Source organism: Condylura cristata, unplaced genomic scaffold (assembly GCF_000260355.1).
Source record: "Condylura cristata isolate star-nosed mole 26May11 unplaced genomic scaffold, ConCri1.0 scaffold00036, whole genome shotgun sequence".
Lineage (NCBI taxonomy): Eukaryota > Metazoa > Chordata > Mammalia > Eulipotyphla > Talpidae > Condylura > Condylura cristata.
In genome coordinates, this window is record NW_004567137.1 from 14,904,091 (window position 1) to 14,924,186 (window position 20,096).

The window sequence follows — 20,096 nt, forward strand, 5'->3', positions numbered from 1 at the left end:
AATCAGGGAATAGCTATAGAAAGCAGGAAATATTTAAGTCCATTTTAGATTCTGGAATAAATTTACATTTTGCTTTAATTCTGAAGGCTTTATTCTGCTCATTGTTTACTACATATTTTACTTTTGAATTTATGCAGTATTTCCTAGGAACACCATTACAGTAAGGCTGGGAATTCTATGCTTTTTGTTCCTGCTGAGGACAACAATCTTAGGATATTTTTGTGAGTATCAAGTGTACATCTCTTATGACATCAATGAGCCAAAATGAAAACTATATATATATATATATATATATATATATATATATATATATATATATACACACACACACACGTATACACACATACACACACATACATATACATATACATAACACATCTGTGAAACCTTTACAAAGTATACAATTTTATAGAAATATTAGCAATTATAATTGTGTTAATTAAAGAGGTAGTGGTGATGATTTTACAATTTAGTACTTGGTTTTTTTTTAATATTTATTTATTTATGCATACAGAACTGGGGTACAGGCCAGAGGTGCACAGGTAGTAAGAGGATTCACCAGAGACAGAGCAGGAAGCAGAACAGGCCAACTGATGAAGTTTACTGCTGAGGGGAGCAGTGGGTGGGTGAGGAGAGGTCTGATGCACCTCTGCGGGGGGATCGAACCCATGCTGAAGTGGCTTTAGCTTCTTAATGGTGTTCTTTAACCTGCTGCGCTACCAGGGAGGGCCCATATTTAGTTTTATTGACACAAAAATCATGTAACATGCAGACCTGATGCAGATTTCCACAGTGGGAACTGTGTACAGACTGGAGAACTATGTATACAGATTGGAGAACAATGGGAATAAAATATTTAGGGGATGGAGCCCTCCCTGGTGGCGCAGCGGGTTAAAGCACAGCACTAAGAAGCAAAAGCCACTTCCTCGTGAGTTCAATTTCCGCCTGCCCTGGAGGTGACCACATAGCGTGGCAGACCTCTCCTGACCCACCCGCTGCTCCTCTCAGCAGTGTACTTCATACATCTGCCTGTTCTGCTCCCCACTCTGTCACTGGTGAAGCCTCTCACTGCCCCTGAGCCTCTGGCCTGTACCCCAGTTCTGTATATTGACACTGAATTAGTGTTATAAGGAATTAATTAAGGGTAAATATTTAATTTACAGAATTACTAATATATGATTTGATTAAAGGAATTATGAATTGTGTGTGACATTCAAATTATTTTTAATCACTTATTTTATTTTGTGGAACTAGAATAAGTAATCAGTATAATGCGATCTATTAAAGCTACTCATAATTTTACTTTATAATATGGATTGAAGTTTTGCAGATGTCTTGCCTGTGTAAAACTGTGAATTTCCCAGAAGGTAATAATAAATTTGCCACCTTATATTGGTATGTATTGAAAAGATAACTTTACAGATGAGAACGTAAGCTCGCAGATGTCTTTTTCTTGACATTATCCCATTCTATTCCAATTCAATGTGTAATTTAAATTTTGCATTAACTTTGACAGGAGCTTTTATTTTGTTCACCTTTTGTCATCAAACCTCTTTTCTCATTTATAGTTAATCAAATACTTGATTTCACAAAGGAAGAAACCTCTACTGTATTGTTACATTTATTTTAAGCTTTGAGGGGTTACTACCTATGAAATAATATTTCATGAAGAGATCCCTTGGAATTTTATCATTCCATATATTCATTTAATAGACTTTTTTGCTTGAGTAGAGTGGCTCCATATTTTACTGGCAGAGGCAAGATTTTTGTGTGTCTCTCAACAAGGGCTCTGGGGCTATCAGAGGCAGTCTCTGGATCCATAGTTTTATCACCTACAGAATTTAGAGGAGACCTACTCCTACCACATATAGGTTTGGGACACAGGGTTTTGCTTCTCTGATCTCCACTCTGAAGTTAGCAATGAAATACATGCAAACACAGGAACTAAATGGTCTTAGAATTGAAGGTCATGGCAGCTTTTGTTTTTAAGAGAAAGACTGTGACATATATTTTGGAAATTGGTCCTGCTATGAAAAAAGCTGCTACTATTTTTCAACTGAAGTGAAATCTTGGGATGGGAGTAAGAAGTCATGCCAGCATTTTGGCTATAAGCTCATCAAGATTGATGATGAGGAGGAGCAGGTATGTTGTATGACTGAGTAAGTGCTTTATGAGAAGTGTGTGTGTTTCAAGTTAGGATCATTGTTTAGGTTTCCCTAAACAATGGGTTATGGGATTGATTTGGGTGAATCACTGTACTGGTTACAGTTAACCTATAGAGAAGGGTACGCAGGTTTAACTGATACCTGAAAGAACCATTGTTTTAAGCCTTGAGACATAGCTCTATTGTGAGTGTCCTTGAGTAATTTTTTCATTATATTTGTTAAATATTCACATTTTTTAGTACACCAGACTACTCAGTATTTAGCCAGTCAGGGGTAATAGATCTTTTGGAATGATCCTTTGAAAATGCATTTTGTTTTACTCATAATCCAATGTGACAGAGGTAATTTATATTTTCTGGAAGTGAATATCTACATCTCCTTTGGCGTCACTTAAGTTTTGGGGAGTATAAGGTCAAATTAACAAATTTTTTATAGATTTCCTTCTATGCAATGACTTAATTTTGGCAGTTAATTTCACTTATGATTTTTAACCCTAACAAGGTTATTTCCTTTAGTGTCTTATAAGGCGTACATTTAAAACATGTTTTCTTCTTTATATAATTCTTGTATTAAAATTATTAAAATACTGATACAATGAATCTCACTAAGACTCTGTTTCCCTTCTCTCCACATCCACTACAACACTTTTTTTTTTTTACCCTTTCTGTTATAAATATTAACTTACTACCTTATAGGAATATTTTATTTGTTCTCAACTACAATACTGCAGTAGCTAGCTCCACATCTCAAGTTTGTCTTTTCTCATTCTTCCAGGTATATTCTAATGATATAAACTTTTAGTCATTGCAGTTATACTTGCCTCATTTTTTAGGTATTATTAATATATCCTTTACTTTTTTATTTATTTATTTTAAAATTGTTTCATTTTTCATTAAAGTAACAGTGACAAAAAATAATACATATGATTCAGAGGTATAAGTTCATTCTACTTCAGAATCTTGTTAACCCAACTAGGCACCAGAGTCCAGTGAATCCTCTCATACCTTTCTCTCCAAACCTGCAGTCTTCTTCTTATTGGATATGCAGATTTTCCTGTAAGTTCATTTCCCTTTTCTGATAACTTTTATTCTCTCACAAATAGTTGGTGATTCATTCATTCACACACTTACTCATTTATTCACTCATTCATTCAGGGCTTTCCACTTCCATTTTTCCTCAGTACATGATATAAATTAATGCCTACTGCACTTATTGCCAAGAATGTTTGAAAATATGTGTCTAGGATTCTGTGAGTTGAAAATGAGTGTCATGGGTTTTATGAGTGGTACTATTGACATTGATATTGATGACACTTGAATTTTAATTTTCCCACAGAAATTCATTCAGTCAAAAATAAATACCAGTTACTGGATTGGATTACAATCAAAAGGAGCTAAACAACCGTGGATGTGGCAAGATGGCTCAGTTTTTTCTTGGACACTGTAAGTTTCATTTTGTACATTTCTCCTCACTTTGTATCTCATCATATGATCCATACATTATAATTCACAAACATAGAATATTGAGGAATTCAAGAGCATCATTAATGATATATATTTTTAAAGATTTATTTGTTTATGCATGCAAGAATTGGGGTGTAGGCCAGAAATGCAGGGAGTATGAGGATTCATGAGAGGCAGAATGAGGAGGAGAACAGACAATGTAACTGAAATACACTGCTGAGGGGAGCAGCAGGCAGGTCAGGAGAATCTGCTGTGCCATGTGGGTCACCTCCCTGGCAGGGGATGGAACTTGTGCTGCAGTGGCTGTAAATAGCTTCACAGTGCTGAGACTTAACCCCTATACCACCAGGGAAGGGCAAAGTGTCCTTTACTTATGACTCTCCCATTCTCAGGCAGGGATGGGTTGATGGCAGGGAGGTGTGATAAACTAGATGCCATCAGTTCCATAACTTGTTAAAAGGTGGCAAATGCTGTGCATGATGTGTACCCCCTGCTTCTTGATATTTCCAAGCATGTCTTAGTATGTGGAGGTAGGAGGAAGAGATTTTACTGTTCTAAAGGAGATGCTGAGGTGGTCTTCTGGGACAGCGATGTTTATAGTAACTGAAAAGTTACTGTTAGATGGACAGTGTCCTAGCTGGGCAGCCAGCCAGTATGAGCCGGGATGGGAGCCTGGGTCAGGATGTTGTGGCTGCTGCACGGAGCATCAGGGGCTTGTGACTCTGGAGCAAGTGAGCCCTGGGGGAGAGGAGCTCCAGGAGGCAACAGGGTGAGGAGTGTGGACAGAGTGGTTAGTGGCTCTACTTTGATCATACAGGAGAGGGTTTGAGTGCACAATGAGGCAATCAGGTTTCCTCCTTGACAGAGAGGCTCATCCCGACACTGTGCTAAGTTGATTCTGGTAACAGTGACCAGAACTCACACACACTGCAATAATATGCAAGTGAGAAATTAGGATGACTCCAGGATGACCATAAATTATAAAGTGGTGTTGCATTAACTCTGATGAACAGTCCTTTGAGGTTTAGGCTTGTTTGATACATATTTTGATAGCAATAGGAATTGATTCCTTTGAACACTTCAAGTTGGAATTGAGGTTGGTATGGTGTCAAATTTGGCTCATCTCAGTGTGGACAGTGCTACTACTATGAAGATGGAAATAATTATCAGGAAATAGAAGGTCTGAGCCCTTGGAAATTTAAATGAAGAAGATAATGTTAAGACAGTGGGGAGGGAAGGATAACCAGGAAACATAACAGAGAAAAGCGGTGAAAGATTATATATATATATATATTAGATATTTTATATATATTTACACACACACACACACACACACATACACACACACACACATATATATATATATTGGGGTACAAGCCAGAGGTGCAGGAGCAGTGAGATGATTCACCAGAAAAGAGTAGGGAGCAGACAGAACAGGCAGATCCATGAAGTACACTGCTGAGGGGAGCAGCAGGCAAGACAGGAAGGTCTGCTGTGCCGAGTGGGTCACCTCTGGGGCATGGGATCGAACTCCCAGTAAGGGGGCTGCAGCTCACTTGCAGTGCTGGGCTTTAACCCATTGTGCCACCAGGGAAGGCCCAAATGGTGAATGATATTAAAGGAAAACCATGAAAGATCATGTAAGTTAATGGAGAGCCTTAAACAAATACTACCGAAATCATGAACAGAATTTAAAAGCACAGTGATGTTTCAATGGTAAATTTGTAATTTGAAATGTGGACTTGCTATCAGTGAGATTCATGAATATTTGGTGATAAAAATTTCTGCTACCAACTAAAACATTTAAGAAAAAAAATAAGTAACATTTTCTTCAGTATACTGTAGCCTAGATTCATTCTTATTCTCATTTTCTAAATTACGGCGTGTTCGGTGTGGAGACATTGAACTCCGTGGAGAACATGGAGAAAACGTGCCCTCCCACTCATAAGGGCAGCCTGTGTCCCAGGTCAGCCTGGCACTGGACACACATGCCCTGTGCATGGTCATCTGATCGCAGGATACGGGAAATATTTTCATGTCTAGTTACCTTTTGTGACATAATGAGTTTACTGTATTTACTTCTGCCTCGAAGTCTCGAGGGATTTCTGACATGTGCGTGTGTTATCCCTGAGTGCATCTCGTCACGCCAGCTTGTCTAATTCTCCCTTTGCTGTTTGTGTGCTGGCGTGTATCCATCGGCTGTAAGTGTGATTATATTTTATAATTTTAAGATTTATATCTATCAAAAGATTTCATATGCATTGAAATAAGTCCATGCAAACATTTAAATTTATGCCTCAATAATCACTTTCTAAAGTAAAACTATTCTCTGATGCAGAAATTTTCAACCACCTACATCTACTCAGAGATGTGGACTCATCGTGAAAACAAAAATGATGGACCAATCTTGTACGAAAAAGTTGCATTACATTTGTGAAAAGACTTCTATTTGATTTTCCTCTTTCTGTATTTTATTTTAAATTGATTTTAATTGAAGCGTTATTGGGACACCCCCCTCAGGTGTCACCACCCTGGAGCACCACGGCCGATTTCACCTGAGTCACCACCTTGTCCCTCTGCTTTCCACCCTCGTGGTTCCTCTCATCCTGCGTGGTTCCTCTCATCCTGCTTGGCTCCCCTTGGAGTTTGTCTGATTTTATATTAAATGAATTGCTGTAATCAAGGTCTTCATATTTTCATTTTTTCGTAACTATTCAGTGTAGATCAAATAGTCACCTGGGTATGGTCAAATTAGTCCAATTAGTCACCTGTGCATGGTCTATGATGATTCTAATCTCTCAAACATCCAGAACAATGAGGAATTGAGAAATTTTATATTCTAAGTTATGAATTACAAACTTAAATTTGCATTTTAAAACTTTCACAAACAAATTGAGAATTCAAAGGCAATATATTTTAATTACCTGTAAGAACACTCTTTTTTAATTTGGACAAAATACAAAAATTACAGGGCTATTTTACAGTGAATTCAATGAAATGTCTTGTTAGGTGTTAGTTAATAATAACAGTAAATACTTTGGTCATGTTTACAAACCCTAGAATCATTTCATAGCCAAACAGATTTAGATGACTCCCCTGAAGGCTGGGAAAGTAAAAACCCTTTTCTGTTTAGTCATAAAGAGATCAAATCCAGTTTCCAGAAACACAAGAGAGAAAGAAAAACTCAACCAATTCCAAGATATTTTTCTTGGTGTGGGTTAGAGGTTAATAGCTCTACTTATACCAATTACTTAAAATACACCTTAAAGGACTTTGGCTGGTATTGATTAGTCATTCCCATTATTACATTTAAATTTCTACGATCCTGCCACAGAGTATACCAAGCTAACTGAGATGATGTAAGACATACATGCTGGGGAGCAGGAAACCCCCAAAAGCCTGGTTCGTTCCCAGAGTCATTCCGGAGGGGCTGATATACAGCCACAACAGGTGGTTCTCATGTCTTCCCACCACTGCAGAAAGAGGGTGTGGTTTCTATCTCAACTCTAGCTAGTAACTGACCCACCTGGGTGTGGTTTGTTAATTTGTAGGTTGCAGGCACAGGTTTTGGCTTCTTCACAGAAAGAGTGAGCATGCTTGTAGCTGGGGGTCCTCACTGTGAGGAGGGCAAAATCTATAGTTCCTAAGTAAATCACCACTACAACTGATGACTGTTTCAGCCAGACTGGTTATCATAACTTCCAGTCCCAGAGGTCTAACCCCAAGCCCTGTGAAAAGGGGAATGATGAGTTTGTTACCCAACAAACCAGCTCCTATAGCTGATGTCCAGAAAGCTTGAGGTCGTTTCTACACTTTCTTGGGTTTTATCAGTGAACAGTACCACATTGGAGAAAGTAGAGTCAATGTTAGAAAAATTGCTTCCTCTGTGGTAAATGAAGGAAGATCAAATAGGAAAGAAAGGAATGTGGGACTTGAAAGAGTTTCATTTCCACTCATTGAACAACAGTCTGGGGTCATCAACCACAAGATTATTGATAATACTGCTGGAGTTATTGCTCTCTCCTGTGTTATCAGTCACAGCTACTCTCCCTCTCCCTCACCCCCCTGCATGTTCCTCAGACACTGATGTAGTCAGTATCCTGGTGTAGGGTAAGTGCATTAAACAGGCTTTTTATGCTACTAGCTTCTGGGGCTATCACCTGTGGCCTTGATCATGATGCAGAGGGCACTTGGGAGTGTGGGCATGGGGCACTCACCTGACTGTGGACACCTGAGCCTGGAGCCTGGAATAAAAGCAGCAAAGCCACCATGGAGAGGGTGAGCTGTGTGAATAAAGGAGAGGGGCAATGTGAGAGAGAGCCACAGAAGAGAAAACTCAGAGATCCACTAGTGACTGGTTGCTGCCAATCTCTGGTACCCGGTGCCAATCTCTGCATTGCCTACCTGTAAGCTTGCCACAGCAGCTGGGGAAGAATGGAAATATTACCTCAAGCACCAGGTAACCCATTGCCATGACCCTGAGGAACATTATACAGTGGCCATTAAAGGTGAGATTGTATCTCAATTCCCACCTGAGCCACATCAACAACACACACTTGGCAGAGCATAGCTTTTGTTTGTTTATAAACACTATGTTTATAAATACTATTTATGTTTTTCTATCTATTTCTAGAAGATCTATACACAATTAAAATATGAGATGCCCAAGTAATCAAGAAACAATCCCTAATGCATGTGAGAAACAAAGTTGTCCCAGAACACAGTCTGAGATGAGCCAACTGTTGGAACAGCTATAGAACGTTCAAATAATTACAACAAACATGTTAAAGGAACTGGTAAAAAATGTGGAAAAAATAATTTGAATTAATGCTCTGTTCTTTGGATAGATACCTGGGAGATAGCCATGCTACAGAAGCAAACTAAGCTTCCTATTTTACCCCTAAATTAACTCCCATATAAAGTTAACATGGACCACAGACTGAAGTGTAAACTAAATATTAAGTATTTGGAAATAGAGGAGAAAAATCATTGGCTAATAGAAGTAGAGTGGCCTGTTTACCAGAGAGGTCACAGAGAGAATTGTTACCACAGAGCTCTTCAAGAACGCAATGGCCTTCTTGCCTCTCCTTCAACTTGTAGTGAATTTAGTCTTTCACATTTTCGGGTAGCTTAAAATTTTACAAAGTTACCCTTTCCTTTTCGCTTCTACCAAGATGGTATTAAAATAGGTAACCTAGGGCCCTCCCTGGTGGCGCAGTGGGTTAAAGCACAGCACTAAGAAGCTGAAACCACTTCCGCATGAGTTCGATCCCCGCCTGCCCCGGAGGTGACCACATGGCGTGGCAGACCTCTCCTGACCCGCCCGCTGCTCCCCTCAGCAGTGTACTTCGTCGATCTGCCTGTTCTGCTCCCCACTCTGTCTCTGGTGAAGCCTCTCACTGCCCCTGAGCTTCTGGCCTGTACCCCAGTTCTGTATGAATAAATAAATAAATCTTAAAAAAAAAAAAAAAATAGGTAACCTATACAGTGTTGTTACCTCAGTGAAAAAACATATATATGTATATGATACTACCAGAGTCTAAAATTCCCTATACAGAACATTAACCGTTCCATTAGGCTTATTTCATAACTATATGTTGGACATATGTGGGGACACAGTAAATGGAAACTTATGAGAAGAAACATCCCCTGTTTTTTATTGTAGTTCTGCTTCTGTACAGCTTTTCTGAATAAAACCCCTCCCTTGCTGCAGAAACTAAGAAAAATGCCAAAAGATGCAGTGACTGGAGAAGGCAAATCATGCCTGATCTTCTGTTACTAGAGGCAAAGCTGCCACAGAAATGCTCACAATAGTGTCATAGTACATGTATTATATGCTAGATATTGACATAAAATTACACATGGAATGTTCTAGAATAAGAAGAAAGCAAACTATCTCCCTTCATCATTTCCTTCCTGTTCACACAAATGCCTATTTTCCAATTAGGCTTGTATTCTCGTTACATCCTACGATAGCATAACACTATGGGCTCACTATGTAGATCTCTCTACATTCATTTAGCTTTTAGCAATTTAAAAATAACTAAAGAGTTGAAAATAATCCATAATAAATACATAATATAATCAACTTGTTTTATTAAAAAGTTCTCACCAAGGTATATCTTGCTAGCAATCTACTGCATTCTGTTCTCTTTACTCTGAACATCTCCTTCTCCTCCCTCCCTGTCTCACTCTGCATATTTATTGGTTTATATTATTTGGGGTTTAAATCTTGTTGTCCACTACTTACCATTTTTTCACTCAAACACATTTTGGATCTTGTTGCATGTAATGTAAATGTAACATTAATGATGTTTTAGTGGATATTAATGTCATAGGATACATAGAAATGAACTAGAAAGATTTGTAGTAAACATCAAAAGCCCTGAAAACACTGATATTTTGGGTGTAAAGGTGTGTTAGTGTCTTAAGGATAGAAAAGAGCTTGAAGGAAGCTTTTTTAAAATCAGTCAATTAATAGCCCCATTTATTAATAGAAAATTAAAAGAAAATAGAAAATTGGGCCTCCTGGTGGCCCAGGGGTTAAAGAGAGAGTGTTATCAAGCCATTGCCAGCCACTGCAGCATGAGTTAGAATCCTAGCCAAGGAGCTGACCCACATGGCACAGCAGATCCCTTCTGTCTCACCTGCTGCTCCCCTCACAAGAGTGTATTTTGGTAGACCTGCATGGCATGTTCTGCCCCCTACTCTGTCTCTGGTGAATCTTCTCACCCCCTCCCACACCTCTGGCTTACCTAACCCAGTTCTTATATGCATAAATAAATCCTCAAAAAATATACGATATTCAAGGAAGAGAAAATTTTCAAAAGATCGGTAATATACCCAAACACTGCAGCTTTAGATACTATTTCACTATTTAGATACTATTATTAAAATATTTAAAGGAATAAGTTTGCTAGATTTTCTAGAAGCTATTATATATTATAGTTACGATAAGTCCGGGAATTTATTTATAAGCCCGGGAGCTATGTTGCTAATAATTACTTTCTACTGGCGGTTCAATTATTAGGAATAATATGTATCATTTGTTTTGTTAATATTAAACATTGGTAAACATAAATCCGAAAAAATTTTAAAAAGCTCAGAGGCAATGCATTGCTATAAATTTATGCTAATTTTAGAGTCAATTTTCCATTTGGGCATCACATATGAAACTGCTTTAAATACCAACTAGCAGATTCCAGTCCTAAGTCCTTTCTCTTCCCTGAAGCTCCATTCATAGGAGGTTGTTCATCCCGCTGACAGGTCGGGTCTTTCACGGTCAATGGCTTCACTCAGGGCATCTTCAGAGGAGGAGGAGAAGGAATCACAGCAGCCAGCCCTCCTCTTTCCAGCCCTGGGGGACACGCTGCTGTGAGAGCTTAGAGATCATACCACTCACCCTCTAGAGCACATGGTCAAGGTCAATTTACTGTCTTAGTTATGCTTTACTAATAAAATATACGCTATTTTTTGTAGCAAGAAAAAAATAAAAAGTCAGAAGTACGTTTCTGTTCATTGAATAATTGTGGAAAGTGAAATACAGGACATATAGGTGAACAGCCACCAGCCAGCGGCAGCACTCCTGAGACCTGGAAGACCGCAGCCTGAAACTGCCTTCACGAGGAAGACCTGTTGTGTCCAGACCTGTTGTGACCTGTTGTGTCCTCCTACGTGCATCCTTACCTTCCTTTTTGTCAGACAGTTACATCCAGAGAGCACTCATTTAGATCTTAGTAAAGAAACAACAACAAAAAAGAAACACAAAAGACAGTAAGCAAAAGACGATCTCAAAACTGCTTTTGCTCCTGTTTGATACCTACTTGTAGGATTAAACAGGGCGTAGAGCATCTGATGAAGTACACACAGAAACTTTAAATATGTGCCCTGACACTTTGACTATAAATAGAAGAACAAATGGTTTTGTCTTTGATGCTTTTCAACTAACTATATCTAAACCCTTTCATTATTTCTCACTCTACTTTGGTTTTTACTCTTTAATGAGTAAGACTTTTTTTTTTTTTTTTCAGATACTTTAAAGAGAACCAACACAGTAGAATCGGCTAATATAAGACATAAGCCTGGTGTTGTGTGTATTTGTATTTACTGTAATCTTTAAAGCAATCTGGGTGTCCATAGGTTGTTTTTTAAACATAAGCCAACATTTAGATACTTAATTATGTGTGCATATATTGTATGTAATACATATCCTTCTTGCCATGATTTATATATTAGTCAATTGGGTGTTTATCTTCATTTTTATTAAAATATAAAAGTATAAGACATACCAGGTAGAATGTGGATATCACATTTATCTAAAATAGTTAGCAATATTTTGTCAATAGAATGTGGATACCAAATTTATCTTAAAATAGTTAGCAATGTTTTGTCAATAGTTTTTTATCTCATTAATTTTTGTTGACCATATTTTTTCATGATTCATGGTGTGAACAACTCAGGTGTGGATTGATCTATTGTCCATAATATTTCGCATTTATGTTCTCAGTTCCCTTACTGACAAGGTGTGGAGTGAATCAGATACAGTCAGCAGTGGAAACTTTCTGCGTGGGAATGTTGAATGGTGTGGTCATTGTTTCTCTTTCTTTTCATAGTCTCTGAGGCCAGTCACACATCAAGAAACAACTCCTTATCTCAAAGCAGAGGTGCAAAGTGAACAGAGCTTGCACCTCCTCACTGCGTCCCTGCCCAGTCTCATCCTCCAGCTGTGAAATACCAAGGCAAACACAGAGGTATGGTCAGCCAATGTGGGTGTCACCCCAGCCCCTGCTGACGCTGGGCAGTGAGAGACCAAGGAGAATGTGCTCTAGGGAAGCTGTGTGGACAGTTGCGAGTGTTTCGGATTGTGGCTGAAAGAACTGACCTTGGGACCCATGTTAATTTATACCAAAAATTAGCTTTATTCTACAGGTGAGGAGATACATGGATCAGAATAAGAGTGGGTCAAAAGGTAATATTTTTAATCCTGCTATTTGGGTGAATATTACTTTTTTAGATAATGTAATTCTGTACTTCTTTTCTTATCTCTATTGGTGCTTCCCTTTGCTAAGTAATGGATTCTCCAAAATTTAAATTCCTCACTATACTGGAGTATAATAGGAAAATTTGAATTCTTTAACAATATAATTATTTTTCTATTGAGATATTTTTATTAGAAATTTATTTTCTTATGTAGGCATGTAGATATATTCAATTACAAACTGAACAATAACCAGTTAAGTAGGAAAATATTTTACTTTTAAACAAATTTACCACATAATATGGTATTTTGGTCTAAAGAATATTTGACAAAGGGGAGTGTATTTATATATTTTATCATTATTTGATGACTGCTCAAATCAATTTTCTTTAATTATACAGTAATATATGGCGGAAAGTTAAGATTAAGATACGAAAACCAGGATTCATATTTATTTAGAAGGAACTATTTTCTGACTTTATAACAAAGATATCAAAATAATATATTGAAATTTTTTCTATTATTCAATCAATATAGTTTAGGAGAAAGCAACTGTGGTTTTTTTGTGTGGAATAAGCCCATTATTGTGTTTGGATAACTATAAATTAATGAAAAATATGTTTGAACTAAGTATATACTGATATATTACATATATCATTTATATATGTTACATTCTAATATCTATCTACATAAGATACAACCTTTCCTAATAGTCCCAGATCAATGGCTACTTTAAAAACTTATTTCAGATGATCATGCCCATCATTCATTTAGATCTATTCATTATGAGTATCTCCATTTTTAATTATAATAGCGGTGCTTTATGAAATATTTCCAAAAATTCTTGCTTTGCTATTTTGCTCTCAGAAATGTGTGAAGAAAATGTGACATATGCGGAACTCAAATTCACTAAGTCAAAGGAAGAGGACAAAAGACCACCACCTCGCCAACAGAAAGACAAAGGTTTTTTTTTTGTTTATTTCTGTTTTTCTGATTTCTGAAAAACCTATCAAATTAAAAATGGGTCATGATAATTGTACCTCTCTATATTTCATGCTCTATGCCAACTCTTTTTGATATGAGGGGCTATATTTAAATGTAATGTTAAATGAGATTTATCATCACAGGAAATAATGATATTAAATTTAAATCTTAGAATAAATTTCCATTTTGTTCTAAGTCAGAGGGCTTTGCAATGTTCAATTCTTAATATATACTTTGTGTTTTGATTCCATACAGAATGTCCGTGGCATGCCATTGCAGGAATTCTGGGAATTGTATGTTTCTTTCTTCTGTTGGTATCCTCAGGCTTAGGATACTTGTGTGAGTATCAGGGACACACATTTCTTATAGGAATAGTGAGTCAGCATGAATATAAGATACTATAAGTATTAACACCTGGTAAACATTTATTACCTACAAACTTCTCTAAAATGTTAGTAATCATGAGGTATTAGTAATAGAATGCATAATGATGACTATTTATTTGTTTTGCACTTAGTTTTATTGCTGCAAAATGGCATAAAAACTCCAAAAATCCTAAATATTTGCTGATATTTATAGTGTGGTTTATGTGTGTGTGTGTAATTAGAGGGTAAATACTTAGGGACTTATTTAAGAAACCAGTGACAAGAATTCTCTGAGTTAGTGTCATCAAGGAAGTAATGAAGGGTAGGGAACTTATACCTACCCCTAGGATATGCAGAATTGCAAGGATATGATTTTGGTTGGGTGAGGGAATGAGCGATACCATTTGTTATCAGTCTTAAACACTTTGGTGCATATATTCTCAATTGAATGTTATAGAGAACACAAGAAAAACATTAGACTATGGTTTCCTTCAGTTTCTGAGTTAATAATTTCACAGATGGAGGTATTTGTTACCTGTTAGTGGCAATGAGCAGAGATAATAATGTCATTATGTCACAATGTCTCAAGAGTGAGCTTTGTAAATAGCCACAGTCATCAGCACATATATAGTGTTACTAAAAGTCTGGGGATCAAGAAAGATATTTAGATATGAGTTATGAATTTGGATTAATCAATTAACCCACTTATTTTAAACATTATAGTGATAGTGTAAAAGCAGAAGTTGGACCCACTGAAACCAGGTGACTAGGTTATGTTCTGAGAGAATCAGGAGAATGGTCCTTTGGATAAACCATCACCTAGAAACTGTAGTGTAAATTTGCAAATAGTATGCAATTCTAAAATATAAATAATATCAAATAATGAAAAAAATTTCTGTTAGACTAATAGAAGTGGAGGATAAGGCCATTTTTGAGAGGGAAGTCAAGAGTTTCAAAAAATAATTTTGAAGAGAACATATTTGATATGACTTGTGTTTTTGTAAAAGTTGTAACTCAGTAAGAAGACTGTGTAATAATTGAGGTGAAATGGTGATGAAAACCATCATTGTTGGTCAGCCTTAATATGAATCTGTGTGGTTTTGCTATTTGCAGTGTCTGGTGGACACTAGGGCTGTTTTCAGATGTGAATAAAGATATGTGGAAAGATGGTTGTGGGTCTGTCAAAATGAGTTCTCTACTATGGCCTTTGAGAGGAAAAAAAGAAAAGAGACAGAAATTGACTAACTGGCAGTAGGAGTTAGGGATGGAGGGCTTGATTCTGGTGTAGAATTTGAACACTGGAATAGATTGTTAAATTGGAGCAGCGATTTTATATTATAATTGAGAATATTGAGGTACGTGTAAAAATGCTAAAATATTTTCAAAAAAACACTGAATTTGGTGAAGTGATGGTGGGGGTGGCAGAGCTAGAAATGAACTAATCAGCTGTGTAACAAATCTCCAATGGTTTAAAAAATACATTTGTACACTTAAATGGCCACATCTGATTTTTACATGTTTTTGAGTTTTGGGAAGAGATTTTATGTCAAGGAGATTTTAAGCTTTTCCCCTACATATTAGAGTTATTAGCTCTGTGAGCTCTACCCATGTATATGTTCACAGAATCCTTTAAAAAGCTTTTTGAGTGCTGAATGCAAATACTAAATATAAATAAAATACTGAAAACTAAGTTTCATAAAGTTTGAAGTTCTTATTTAGAGGGTAGATGGCATTAATTTAATTTCATTTGCTATTTTCTTTATACTTTTTATACATGTTAGTTTATGTTTTATATGCTGTAAAAATAATTCTACAGTTTAAAGCACAAACACCATTGTAAACCAATATAGCCTCAATTAAAAATGTAAACAAAAATAACGTGTTAGGGGTTTTTATATTTAAAATTTTCTTACTTAATTGTAACACTTCAAATTGCCTTTTCTTTTTTTTTTTTTTTAAGATTTATTTATTTATTTGTGCATATAGAACTGGGGTACAGGCCAGAGGCTCAGGGGCGGTGAGAGGCTTCACCAGAAACAGAGTGGGGAGCAGAACAGGCAGATCTACGAAGTACACTGCTGAGGGAAGCAGTGGGCGGGTCAGGAGAGGTCTACCGCGCCATGTGGTCTCCTCCGGGGCAGGCGGCAGGCGGGAATAGAACTCATGCGGAAGTGGCTTCAGATTCTCAGTGCTGTGCTTTAACCCGCTGCGCCACCAGGGAGGGCCACCTTTTCTTTTTTAATAAATATTTATTTATTTATGCATACAAGAACTGAGGTTTAGGCCAGAAGTTTGGGGGTAGGAGAGTGAGAGGACTCACCAGAAACACAGTGGGGAACAGAATAGGCAGATTGACTGAAATACACTGCTGAGGGGAGCCGCTGGGAGACAGGAGAGGTGTGCTGCATTATGTGGGTCAGCTCCCTGGCCAGGGATTGAACTCCTGCTGCAGTGGCTGCAGATAGCTTGATAGTGCTGTGTCTTTAACCCCTGCATCACCAAGAGGTCCTCAAAATTGTTTTAATACAACATTTCTTTTATTGATTTTCCACTTAATCAACATCATTTACTTTGTTATGTAGAAGCAGAATAAGGGATAATAATAATGTAATCTGTTTTGGCTATTCATAATCATCATTTTATAATATGGGTTGAAGTTTTTCAGAACGTATTTATGTGCGCTAATAGGACTGTCACAGAAGAAAATGGTGCATCCTTATCACAAGGTCAAAATCAGTGAAGTTTATCAACATTTACAGGTATGTACTAAACACTTAATTCACACTTAAAGATTTGTTTCATTCGTTTCCAATGGAATTACCCTTCTGCCCCATTTCTGTATATTTCAATATATTGTTGTGAAACTTTATATTGGACTTTGACCAAGTGTTTTCATTTTGTTTACCTTTCAACGAGATCATTTTCTTTTCAAATCAGGGGGACTTTAGGTTTTTGTCTCATATATTGTAAGGATGGTGGCATTTTAACTCTGATAGAAGATATCTTAAGTTCACATAGTTTATATGTTTATATAGAAGTTTGATCAGTCTATTAAACCTGTTGCTATATGGTGATGTCTCCTGAACATGTTGGTAAACAATTGTGATGTTCTAATGAGAAGTCTGTATGGGACACATGTTCGTGTGTTCTCAGTGTGCTACTTAGCATATTCCTACGGAGGCTGGAAATGACCATCAGGAAATCTAAGGCTGGAGCCTTTAAAATGAAAATGATTAAATCCTACTAAGATAATGGGTAAAAGTGGAAAATCCAGAAACATTCCTGAGAAAAGTGGGTAGAGAGAATGGAGAAAAAACATAGAAGAGCATAAGGATATGGAAAACCGTAGCAGAGTTGCTAATGAAATCATAGGCACACAAACACTCGAGACATTTCACTGATAATATGCATTGAAATGAGTACTTATGATCAGCTTCCTGTCATTTGTGAACAATTCAAATTCAGTGACATTTTCTTCTATATGTTCTAATCTATTCCAACCTTAAAGCCTGTGTTCCCTAACCTCACTGTTCAACTTTACATACTCTCACTGAACTCTCTTGGTTGGAGAACTGAGGCTTAGTGGGAAAGATTGCATGGAGATGTTAAACACATGTGAGCAATTTGTCTGTCCAAAGTCAGGTGGACCGGAGACACCTGCCCTGTGTGTGGTCACTGGAGGTGAGGACTGGGAATATTTTTAGCAGTTGCCATGGGTTCCATAATCATATCGTTATATTTACCACTTCCCAGATATTTCAGAGGAATTTTTCAAATGTGCACATCTCATCTGAGAGGATCTCACTTACACCAACTTTTCTATTTCTTTATTTCCACTTATCCACTGGCAATATTCCCATTCATTTTAGATGTAATTACACTTTGTAGTTTTGTAGTAATATATAGGTTCACCCAATTTTTATATCCATTAAAGTTATTTAAATTGATAAATATTACTATTTTGATATTCAAATTATGTCTAGTAATGACTTTCTAAAGTAATTATGTTCTCTGATGCAGATTTTCCCAATTGATTTCATCTACTGCTGATGCGATGTGTGGATACCTAGGAAAAAATTATACTGTGAGTGCTGTTTGTACTGGTCAGTTATACTACATCTGTGAGAAGCCATCACCTTCTTAAGAGAATCATGTCTTCAAATTTTCATTCCTATTAGCTGTTGGGCATTTACCTATGCATGATTTGTGAAGATTATGCTCTCTCAAACATTCTTGAGCATAATAAAAAATAGTTTATAGATTGTGTAATTGTTAGAAGCCCTTGTTACCTATTCTCATTTTTCAATTTTACAAATTCTTATTGCTTCCCAGGTTGGAGACCTTAAGGTCAGTGGGAAAGATTACAATGAGGTGTTAATGCATATGAGCAACTTGTATGTGCAAAGTCATATTATAAACTAAATTTTGTAATTTATAATTTTCAAAACCTGATTAATTTGAGAAAAAAACAATGCAACTTGAAGAAAGATAGTTGATTATTTATATTTCTTAATTATTTACTTAAATTTATGACCCCCAAATTTAATACTTTCAATTGTTCAAAAATAAAGTGGTAAGAAGTGGAGAAAAAGTTGTCACTACCTAATTCTTATTTACCTAGTTCTGCTTTCAGCTGTAAACACCAACTATATTATTCAGAGATTTTCTAGGAAAGAACACCTATCTACGTGCTATCAACTAAAGTCCATGCTACTTAACTATAGACCATAGATTGTCCTGAGTTTTATTTCCTTTTTGGAAAATACAGCGTGCCAATTATTCCATATTAATGCATATGAAACTGCTTCTTGTCTTAAAGGAAACTACAGCTATTGCACTAAATGATACTCCAACATTTACTTAACCAGTTTCATTTCGTGGTGTATTGAGGTTTGTTCAGGAATGTTGTAATTATGGAAAATGATACAATTAATTGTAATTAACACTGTACCATTTGCTTCAGAACATAACAGTTGGCAAATTTCTAAGTGTCATATTTGTGTTCGGTGTATGTGTATTTAAATCATAATACTTATTTAATACTGACCCTCCCTGGGCTGCGCACTGCTTACCTCAACTGCAACCCTCAAGAACTGCTCCTCCCGTCGCTACCTCCTCAGTGTGTTCCCAACCTCCTCGACCTGGGCAATAAAATCTTCACCAATTAAAAAGGCATCTTCTGTTATTTCACTGTGCAATTCTTATTTGTGAGATTTATTTCATCTTTATGATGCATCTTTAGTGTCTGTTCATGTCTTTGTAGACCACTATCATACATATAATTTAGAGCAAAAGAAACCAGACAAAATATAATTCATACAGCAATACCCCTACCTGTTTTAAATTAGAAAAAACGCATTTTTCATGGTTTGACAATCATAATTAGGACCCACGCCTAGAGGAGTGTTTACTGTCCTTGAAGTTTTCTCTCATTCCTGGGCCAGCAAAAGAATGTTGGGAAAAGGAACAAAGACGTCTGGCTCATGGTTAAATAAACAGCCTTTGGTAGTGGGGGCGGGGGGGCCCGCTCAGTTTTGCTGCAGAGACCCACATGCAACTAACTATGATTCAGCAAAAACAACTGATTGGACTCTTAAAACGTATGTGTTTTCATACTTTCCTTGTTACTTACCTCTATGAATACTGCCCAAACCGCACCTCTGTGAGACTCTGTGAGACTCTTGCTTCCAGTCTCCTGCCAGGTGATCTTGTAATAAACTGGTTCTTGTCGTAAAAGCAGTGGCCTGGACTTGGGCTTCTGTGTCATTGGGTAGCAGGCTTACACTTGGCAACAGGAATGCTAGAATATAATGTATCAGAGATGAAAATTACTTCCATGAACTCTTCAGTAAATATAAAAACTAAAAAGAAAAAAATAACCTGTAAACATGAGGATTGGTCAAGATTGTTAATGAAAATTGGAGGTCAAAGATGGATAAAAAATGAAAAAAAAAAAAAAAATGGAACAGACCATTCAAAAGCTTTCTTTTGCTGGCCCAGGAATGAGAGAAAACTTCAAGGACAGTGAACACTCCTCTAGGTGTGGGTCCTAATTATGATTGTCGAACCATGAAAAAATGCGTTTTTTTTCTAATTTAAAACAGGTAGGGGTATTGCTGTATGAATTATATTTTGTCTGGTT